Genomic DNA, 11,114 nt, shown 5'->3' with positions numbered 1-11,114 from the left:
CAAAAGTCACTTTATTGCTATTAAAATATAAGCTGTGATAGCTGTAGACCTAATTTATAATTGTATCTATTTGCCCAGTAGGCTAGTGCAATCTTGGTTTTATGTATTAATATAAAAATAAACACAACTGAACAACTTGCTATTTCGATCATTTCCACAAAATACATGTCCTGGTTTTGGCTTCGAAAACAGTACAACTGTAGGCTATAACAAATATACATTGCCATGCAGTGACATAATGATAATTGAGATAGCCCAACTAAGTAATCATTAATGATTTGGATTAACTTTTTTGGCATACTGTCAAGGGATGACGCTAGCGAGGAGAAGCAAGTACGGGGAGTCAAACATTTAATAGGGAACGGACATAGAACGAGACAGAAACAACGTCAGCACACGGGTAACACAGACAAATTACAATTAATGCAGCAGCGGGGAACAGAGCTGGGGAACTGACAAATATAGGGGAGGTAATAAACAGGTGATTGGGTGAGTCCAGGTGAGTCCAATATCGCTGATGCGCGTGACGAGGGAAGGCAGGTGTGCGTAAATGATGGTGGCAGGAGTGCGTAATGCAGGGCAGCCTGGCGGGGGAAGAGCGGGAGCAGGCATGACACATACTTCATCATCATCCTCTGCCTGCATCCCTAATCCGTACCTGTAGCCTACCTGCCTCTGGTATAATGAATTTCCACCTCTCACTCTATCAGTCTTGCTTGTCCATCTTCCTCAATTAAAATGAGGAATTCTTACAGATCAATATTGCTGGCAAAACGTAATTAAATATTGCTAAGTTATGTAGCTATAGTGTGGTATATATGTATATAATCACCAGAGAGTGCAACTACTGCGTAGGCAACCATAATATCAGACACGAGACAAGCTGGCCTGAGCGCACGAGACAATGTTGGTGGGAAGCACAGGAGACAAGGACACTGACACAGTACACTTTATGCACGTTCCACAAGGGTGGCTTCATATAGCCTATAGCAGGAGTTCAGCAACCTTTTTCATAATGGAGTGCCAGTTTAAAATTGAAACTACCATTTCTAAAGATCTGCGTGCAAGTTATGATTTTCATATATAGTGCATTCGGAAAGTATTCAGACCACTTGACTTTTTCCATATTTTGTTACATTACAGTCTTATTCTAAATTGGATGAAATATTTTTTTTCTCATCAATCTACACACAATACCCCATAATGACAAAGCGAATACAGGTTTTTAGAAATTTAATAAAAAAATGTTACATAGTAATACCTTATTTACATAAGTATTCAGACCCTTTGCTATAATACTCAACATTTAGCTCAGGTGCATCCTGTTTCCATTGATCATCCTTGAGATGTTTCTACAACTTGATAGGACAGGATTTGGAAATGCACACACCTGTCTAATAGGTCCCACAGTTGACAGTGCATGTCAGAGCAAAAACCAAGCCATGAGGTTGAAGGAATTGTCTGTAGAGCTCCGAGACAGGACTGTGTTGAGGCACAGATCTGGGAAAGGGTACCAAAAAATGTCTGCAGCATTGACGGTCCCCAAGAACACAGTGGCCTCCATCATTCTTAAATGGAAGAAGTTTGGAACCACCAAGACTCTTCCTAGAGCTGGCCGCCCAGCAAAACTGAGCAATCGGGAGAGAAGGGCCTTGGTCAGGAAGATGACTAAGAACCTGATGGTCACTCTGACAGAGCTCTAGAGTTCCTCTGTGGAGATGGGAGAATCTTCCAGAAGGACAACCATCTCAGCAGCACCACCAAACAGGCCTTAAGAGTGGCCAGACGGAAGCCACTCCTCAGTGAAAACCACATGATCGCCCACTTGGAGTTTGCCAAAAGGCACCTAAAGACTCTCAAACCATGAGAAACAAGATTCTCAGGTCTGATGAAACCAAGATTGAATTCTTTGGCCTGAATGCCAAGAGTCACGACTGGAGGAAACCTGGCACTATCCCCACAGTGAAGCATGGTGTTTGCAGCATCATGCAGAAAGGATGTTTTTCAGCGGCAGGGACTGGGAGACTAGTCAGGATCGAATCTCTGAATGTCCTTGAGTGGCCCAGCCAGAGCCCGGGCTTGAACTCGATCTAAAATCTCTGGAGAGACCTGAAAATAGCTGTGCAGAGGACCTGCAGAGAAAAATGGGAGAAACTCCCCAAATACAGGTGTGCCAATCTTGTAGCATCATACCCAAGAAGACACAAAGCTGTAATCACTGTCAAAGGTGCTTCAACAAAGTACTGAGTAAAGGGTCTGAATACTTATGTAAATGTGATATTTCTGTTTTATATGTTTTATGAATTTGCAAAAACCTGTTTTTGCTTTGTCATTATGGGGTATTGTGTGTAGATTTATGAGGACAAATAACCATTTAATCAATTTTAGAATAGGGCTGTAACGTAACAAAATGTGGAAAAAGTGAAGGGGTCTTAATACTTTCCGAAAGCACTGTACGCATTGTAGGCTATCTAACTCTGCCCCAAAAATGTCTAACTGCCCACGAACAAAATACTTATATAGCTGGCTACTAGTCAGAGGCGCTGTCCATTCAGAACCCCTCTACAGAGCTCCACTATTCCAACCTGTAGGCTACCGAAGCACTGTCCATTCAGCTGTGCCTTTAAAAAGGAATGTATAGATGTTTCTTTTGTATTTCGTGATTTTCGTCATTCTTTGGTTGAGCTTGTTTGTCTTCATGTGTCCTTGTTGATTGTAGGCCTAAGTACGTCCTTTGATGTAAGGCTATACCTTTTATTTCAATGCATGTGTAGCATTTATCTGGCATAGTTTGCATTCAAAGTCAGCTGTTTTATGCACCAGTTACTTTCACATTGATGTCGTCATTTGATGTCATTCTTGTTGAAACTAGTGTGTATTGTGAATCTATATTTCATTATTTCATGTTGCACTGCATGCACCTTTCCACAAGTAGCCTAAATTAGTCAATTCATGATTAGGTTGAGTAGTTGTTTACATTGTACACGCAGTTCTACAGACGTTTAAACCTAATATTGCGGTGACAATTAATACTTGGGGTAATTTTTAGTTGTTGCCTTTGCTGTTCTCTAAACAGCATTTTTTGTTTTTAACCCTCAGAATACTGAACTCTGGAAAATGTTTGCAACATTCCAAAGAAACATGTCTAGAACATTAATATTGAAAATTCTGAGAACATGGTAACCATGTTCATGGTAAATTCTGTTTGACATTAACGGCTAGGTGTCCCGCTAGCGGGATAGAAGCCGACAACATCCGGTGAAATTGGACGGCGCGCAATTCAAATAAATATTTGTAATATTAAACATTCGTGAACATACAAGTGTCTTATATCATTTAAAAGCTTAACTTCTTTTTAATCCAACTGCGTTGTCAGATTTCAAAAAGGCTTTATGGCAAAAGCATACCATGCGATTATCTGAGGACAGCGCCCCACATCAACATATCTTTCAACCAGCACAGGCTTCACAAAATCACAAATAGCAATTAAATAAATCACTTACCTTTGAATATCTTCCTCTATTTGCAATCCCAAAGGTCCCAGCTACAACATGAATGGTTGTTTTGTTAAATAAAAATCCTTCTTTATATCCCAAAAAGTCTGTTTGATTTCCATTTCAGTAATCCACTCGTTCAACATGCAGACAAAGGAGTCCAAAAAGCTACCGGTAAACTTCATCCAAACAAGTCAAACGACGTTTCTATTTAATCCTATTTAATCCTCAGGTAGTCTAAAATTGTAATAAACTATAATATTTCACACGGAAAGTACTATGTTCAATAGGAAAGTAAAATTTGTAAGTGTGCGCCTTCTCCCTCACGTGCCGAAAGATTGATTTGGTCCAGGTGGTCCAGAAGCCATAGGAATTGCAATTTGGGTGACGGACATATGTTAAAGCAATAGGTTTCCATAATAAGAGCCTGGGAGCTGGTCTGAAAATTCTGGTCTGATTTTCTTCAGGTTTTTGCCTGACATATCAATTCTGTTATAGTCCCAGACATTATTTTAACAGTTTTAGAAACTTTAGAGTGTTTTCTATCCAATGCTACCAATTATATGCATATCCTGGCTTCTGGGCCTGAGTAACAGGCAGTTTACTTTGGGCACGTCAGTCAGGCGGAAATTCAGGATACTGCCCCCTAGCCCTAAGAATTAAGGGAATGGTCTCTTGGAAACAGTCAGTCTTGCACATCACTGGAACATCCCTAGAAAAACATAATGACCTAATGAGACTCTTATGGGAACGAACATTCTCGAAAGTAGTGGGAATGTTTTTTGTTAGCTGGATAGGGTGCTCTGCCTGTGTGCTGCTGTTGTGGTCCACACACACCAACACAGTCGTGAAGAAGGCAGGCTGAAAAGACTTGGCATGCGCCCGATCCTCAAAAGTTACACAGCTGCACCATTGAAAGCATCTTAACTGGCTGCAATACCGCTTGGTATGGCAACTGCTTGGCAACTGACCGTATGGCATTTTAGAGGGTAGTGCATATGGCCCAGTACATTACTGGGGCCGAGCTCCCTGCCATCCAGGACCTCTATACCAGGCGGTGTCAGAGGAAGCCCCTAAAAATTGTCAAAGACTCCAGCCACCCAAGTCATCGACTGTTCTCTCTGCTACCACATGGTAAGTGGTACCGATGCACCAATTCTGGAACCAACAGGACGCAGAACAGCTTCTAACCCCAAGTCATAAGACTTTGACCCTCTTTGCACTAACTCTTTTGACTCATCACATGCTGCTGCTACTGTTTACATATAGCCAAGTGAGTTACTCTTTCTGTATTTATTCCTTGTGGTATTTATATTTTTCAATCTTTTTCTCTCTGAGTTGTTCTTCCCAACAATGCACAGAAAAAAAAAATATATATACAACACAATAACTAAATACACATTGAGTAAGTAAGCATTTCACTGTTAGTCTACAAATACAATTGGATTTCATTTGTCTGTGATGTTCTTTGGAGGGAGTGCGGTGGGGACCACAGGTGGCCTCTCAGTGTCTTCCTCTCTCCAAAGTGTCTCAGTATGAGTCTGTATGAGTTCCAGAGGGTCACAGTGAGCAGCAATGTTACCGCTGATGAGGGGATGTGAGGGTGTTGTCACGCCCTGGCCTTAGTTATCTTTGTTTTCTGTATTATTTTAGTTAGGTCAGGGTGTGACATGGGGGATGTTGTGTGTGTTTGTCTCGTCTTGGGTGGTTGTATTGTCTAGGGAGTTTTTGTAGAGTTCATGGGGTTGTGTTCAGTGTAGGTGTTTAGGTAAGTCTATGGTTGCCTGGAATGGTTCTCAATCAGAGACAGCTGTCTATCGTTGTCTCTGATTGGGAGCCATATTTAAGGCAGCCATAGGCATTAGGTAGGTTGTGGGTAATTGTCTATGTTTGACGTTAGTAGCTTGTGTATGCACTTTCGTTTGTTAGCTTCACGGTCGTTTTTTGTTTAGTTTGTATTAGTATTAGTGTTCGTGTTCGTTTAATCTTCTCAAATAAAAGAGGATGTATCTATATCACGTTGCGCCTTGGTCCTCTCGTTCACCTAAAGACGATCGTGACAGGTGTGGTAGTTGGGGTTGTGTTCTCTTAGAGTGTGGATGGTGGTATTTGTATTGAAGCAATTCTATGACAACTGACAACTCTTTCTGTAGCTCCTCCCTGGTGTCAGCCACCGCTCTCATGATGCTCTCGACCGTTGCCAGTTTGTCTCAGCACCCCCTTATCCTGCCTCAGAACTGTCATCTCACCTCAAGCTCATGCACTTCTTTCTACCTCCAATAGGGAGAAAAGCCTTGGACAGGTAGGACAGGTTGTCACTCTCCATGTCTGCTTGGGTGGCTTGGTTAGATATGAGGGTCTGGTGACTTATGGAATCAACTGATTTCTCATCAGGGTTTCTCACTGCTATGGCAAATTATTGTGCCCTCTTTTCCACAGAGATGGAGTCTAGTTTCTACAGTGTGTCTGATACTCCGCTGTTGTGGAAATGTCAAAATATTACTATAAAATACCATCCACCATCACATAGAATTTGTAACTACGTTTCACCTAAACATCCCATGCTTCACCCAAACGTGCTGTGAAAACATTGAAATAATACGATTTGCATTTACTAAGCTGCTAATTATTTCCTTTTAACCATAGTGAATCACTCACATTTAACATATTTACCCATTCATACAGCTGGATATTTACTGACGCAAACCAGGTTAAGAGGGCCTCCTCAAAGGCACAACAGCTGTATGGCTACAGATGCATTCACATTTCAACAGCAAGCCTCCAGTTTAGTCTCTGGTGCATTTTTCAAACACTGAGGTAATATTACCACAATATTACATCAATCCATATTCTATGATGTTTTCAAGTTGAAATTAGCATATGTTTAGCTATTTGATTTAGAATTTTAGGAGCTCTTTAGGTATTGTAATGGAGACGCTGGGAGTCGAGAAGCAGATGCAGGTTAACTTCTTATGGCTGCAGCCCGACGTCGGTACACTTATGACAACAGCCACTTCAAGTGCAGGGCGCGAAATTCAAAAGATATATTTTTTTAAATATTTAACTTTCACACATTAACAAGTCCAATACAGCAAATGAAAGGTACACATCTTGTGAATCCAGCCAACATGTCCGATTTTTAAAATGTTTTACAGCGAAAACAGCACGTATATTTATGTTAGCTCACCACCAAATACAAAAAAGGACAGACATTTTTCACAGCACAGGTAGCATGCACAAAGCCAACCTAACTAACCAAGAACCAACCAAACTAACCAAGAAACAACTTCATCAGATGACAGTCTTATAACATGTTATACAATAAATCTATGTTTTGTTCGAAAAATGTGCATATTTCAGGTATAAATCATAGTTTACATTGCAGCTATAATCAGAAATTGCACCGAAAGCAGCCATAATAATTACAGACACCAACGTCAAATACCTAATTACTCATCATAAAACATTTCTGAAAAATACATAGTGTACAGCAAATGAAAGACAGGCATCTTGTGAATCCAGCCAATATTTCCGATTTATTAAGTGTTTTACAGCGAAAACAGAATATAGCGTTATATTAGCTTACCACAATAGCCAGAAACACTTGGGCGCCGACGACTAGTTCACATCTACGACAGATATATGAAATAGCATCATAAAATGTTTCTTACTTTTGCTGATCTTCCATCAGAATGTTGGACAAGGTGTCCTTTGTCCAGAACAATCGTTGTTTGGATTTAGAACGGCAACTTTCCCTCTTGATTTAGCAAGCACACTTGCCAAGTGGCACGGATCTCTCCATCGTCAACAAAGTCAGAGAACGGAACACGGCAAAACTCCCGAAAAAATTTCAATAATCTGATTAAACTATATTGAAAAAACATACTTTACGATGATATGGTCACATGTATCAAATAAAATCAAAGCCGGAGATAGTAGTCGCCTATAACGGCAGCTAAACAGAAGGCAATCCCACTGTCCACCTCGCGCTCTCGAGAGTACCGGAAATGAGGGACACGTCATACAAAGAGCTTGTATTCCACTTCAGACCAAGATAAACACTAAATTTCTTCTCTCACAGCCTCTTGACATCCAGGGGAAGGTCTATGAAGTGCACGTATACTCTTACGTATCATTCCCATTTATAGGCAGGAAGAAGAACAGAGCCTCGATTTCAGACTTTCCACTTCCTGGTCAGGAAGTTTGTGCCAAATGAGTTCTGTTTGACTCACAGATATAATTCAAACGGTTTTAGAAACTAGAGAGTGTTTTCTATCCAATAGTAATAATAATATGCATATTGTACGAGCAAGAATTGAGTACGAGGCCGTTTGAAATGGGCACCTTTTATCTGGCTACTCAATACTCCCCCTGCAGCCCAAACAGGTTAAACATGCAGGTTAACCTTTTCTCAATAGGGGGTGCTGTTGTTAAACGTTCCTCCACTATAGTGTTTGATATACCATTTTCTACCTCTGAGTTTCTACTTTTATCAAATGTAAAAAACACCATTTCAAATTTTGCGACATAAGATTGAATCGAGCCGGTTGGTCACAAATAGCCTACTTACTAACCAAGACATCGGACAAAACTTTTTCAATACCTGGTTTGCACACCCAGTGTTGAATTAGTTAGCATTTACTGGTAGATGAGTTGAAACATCTTTCCTACCCTACCGGCTACCGATGTTATTCTTCTGTGAGCGGCTCCGTGCCAAAACCAATTGAGATCTGCAAACTTCAGATGATATTCCGCTGAAACTAGGCTGTGTGCGGCGCGCATGTGAATATATTTAACGTGCTTTGTGTATGATCTCACTATTGTACTACATAATTGCTAAGTCGTATACCTCCACTACTTTGATACGCATCAATACAGATTAATGCCCACTGAAAAAAGTGGGTATACGGCTTATACCCTCCACTACACCACTAGCCCTTTGTGTTTCACTGGCCCTTTGTGTTCTCCTACATGAGTGTGCTGGTATTACGTTTGCTGTCCTTTCAGAATCACGAACCTGTCCCACCACTGTGCAAACATATCTGTAATAGATATAAAGGCTTTTAAGATATTCATGTTTAAACAAAAAGAGTATATATTTGTCTTGGCGAAGCGGTTTTATGCACTGACTGAATGGAAGTTGATAATTATGAGTTTTTTACTCCACTGGTCTCGCGAATAAATTACTAGTGTCACGCCCTGATCTGTTTCACTTGTCCTTGTGCTTGTCTCCAACCCCCTCCAGGTGTTGCCCATCTTCCACTATTATCCCCTGTGTATTTATACCTGTGTTCTCTGTCTGTTTGTTGCCAGTTCGTCTTGTTCGTTCAAGCTTACCAGTGGTTTTCCTGTCAGCTCCTATCGATTCCCAGCCTCTCTTTGCTAGTCCTCCCTGTTTTGACCTTTGCCTGTCCTGACCCTGTACCCGCCTGCCTAACCTCTCTGCCTGACCCTGACCCTGCCTGCTGTCCTGTACCTTTGCTCCACCTCTGGATTACTGAACCCTGCCTGTCCCTGATCCTGAGTCCACCTGTACCTTTGCCTCACCCTGGATTTTCAACCCCTGCCTGCCTTGACCTGTCTTTGCCTGCCCCTGTTGCTACAATAAACAGTGTTACTTCGACAGTCTGCATCTGGGTCTTGATTCCTGATACTAGTACTCACTGTGAGACCGAGTACAAATGTATCCAACACCAAGGCAAGACCTAGACACTCAATATGTGGTCTCGAGACCTGAACTCGAGTACTACAACACTGCCAAATATCATCCTTTGACCACCCTTGATCACAAACCAGTCTTCCATTTCTGCTAACTGCCTACTTGTAGAAGAGGCTGGTGGGAGGAGCTATAGGGGGACGGGCTCATTGTATTAGCTGGAATGGAACTGTCTTATACACATCAAACATATGGAAACCACTTTTGACTCCGTTTCATTAATTCCATTCCAGCCATTACAATGAGCCTGTCCTCCTATAGCTCCTCCCACCAGCCGCCTCTGCCTCCTAGCGATTTAGCTAGCATCTCCACAAAGCCAGGGCTTAACACCACAGCACCTCTACTGAGCTTGACAACTCCATCCATCCATGAAACATCTAGGCTCCATCCATCCTTGCCTATCAGCGCCATACAGCCTTGGTTTAGAAATCCTATTTCTCTCCAGCAAGATCTGAGGTATAGGCTACTAGAGCGTCTTATACTAACTCAATTAGCCTGCAATTCAGTCGCTACTGTAGCTAGTTACCTCAGGTCACCAGCTCTTCAAAGAGCGGGAGAACAGGCTATTGCACATGGCTAGATTCCACATGTTAACCCCATCTCTCTCTCTGCCACGTAGACCTTTCAAGTGCTTCTGTACTGTCTGACCTGATTAGCTTAGCACAGTAGCCGCTAAAACCCACCATTTCCCAGACGTCCAACTCAGCCCCAATATGGCTATACCGCTAATGCCTCAGCTCAGAGAAGACAACATTAACACTTGCTGCAGGGGGTGGCTGATAATTGGTCTCGTTTGCGGTGGGATATTCACACTGCCTCGCTCTCATCCCACTTTTTTGAGGACCGCCAGATAACTTATCTACGGATGTGTTAATTGGTCTTTCAGCAGGAAGTCAGCTTATTAAAGCGGTCTGCACATGTACCAGACCAAAGACTCAGGAAATGAGACCCGCTTTGACCTGACCTTCAGCTAATGTGCAGTCGAAAGGAAACACCGAGAGCTGGACTGGATTTGCATACACATATAGGCGGAGTAGAATTAAATGCAGGAAAGAGGGGGAGGGGATAAACAAAGACATTCAGCCATTTATAGATGTTAATGCACTGGTCATTTTAACATATTGACGAAAATAATAAAAGTTTGTATCAGTTCTGGTACACAAAGTTTGATTTGAACTCAATATTAAACATTTTATTTGTTTGTGTGTTAAAGACTTAATACATTTGTACATTTACATAATTCAACTTGCTGGTGGAGACCAGCTAGTAGGATCAGGACATAACTGAGGTAAACAGTAGGCTACAAAGCTAAAATTAACATTACACAATGTGATCATAATGCCTACATAACCTGTTATAACAGTCTGACAAAAACTTGACACTTATGACAACTGACATAACACTGTTCTGATGTATACAGTTGTGCGATATCGAACGAAACTATAAATATTCACAATTTCACACAGCAAAACAGTGTATGCATCTTGTCATAAGTAGAGGCTACATATGCAAGTTATGCACGCATTTGGACCGCCATTTCAAGTGTCTCTAAACTACCCCTGTCATTAATTACATTATTGCACAGTCGGACAGTGGGGCCTAAGGCAGAGCTAATACATGTTCTACAACCAATGGGAGACTGATGCTTCACCCTATGATTGATCACAGAAAATCTCCGCCCAGAGTGAGGTCAATGAACCACCATTCTCCTCTCACTACGGTCATCCTTAAAGTGTGACGTATGACAAGGGCACTGACTTCATGACTAGCAGGTAGGTGTTCTAGAGACGATGGAGGAATAAGGAAGGTGAATTGGACAGATTTTGACAAACGTAAACAGTACAACAGATGTATGTACATAGTATATGTGATAGAATGAGACTGACATGGACGAGATAGTGGAA

The sequence above is a fragment of the Salvelinus namaycush genome, chromosome 16 (genome assembly GCF_016432855.1).
Source record: "Salvelinus namaycush isolate Seneca chromosome 16, SaNama_1.0, whole genome shotgun sequence".
Taxonomy (NCBI): Eukaryota; Metazoa; Chordata; class Actinopteri; order Salmoniformes; family Salmonidae; genus Salvelinus; species Salvelinus namaycush.
This window is presented reverse-complemented; position numbering follows the sequence as displayed.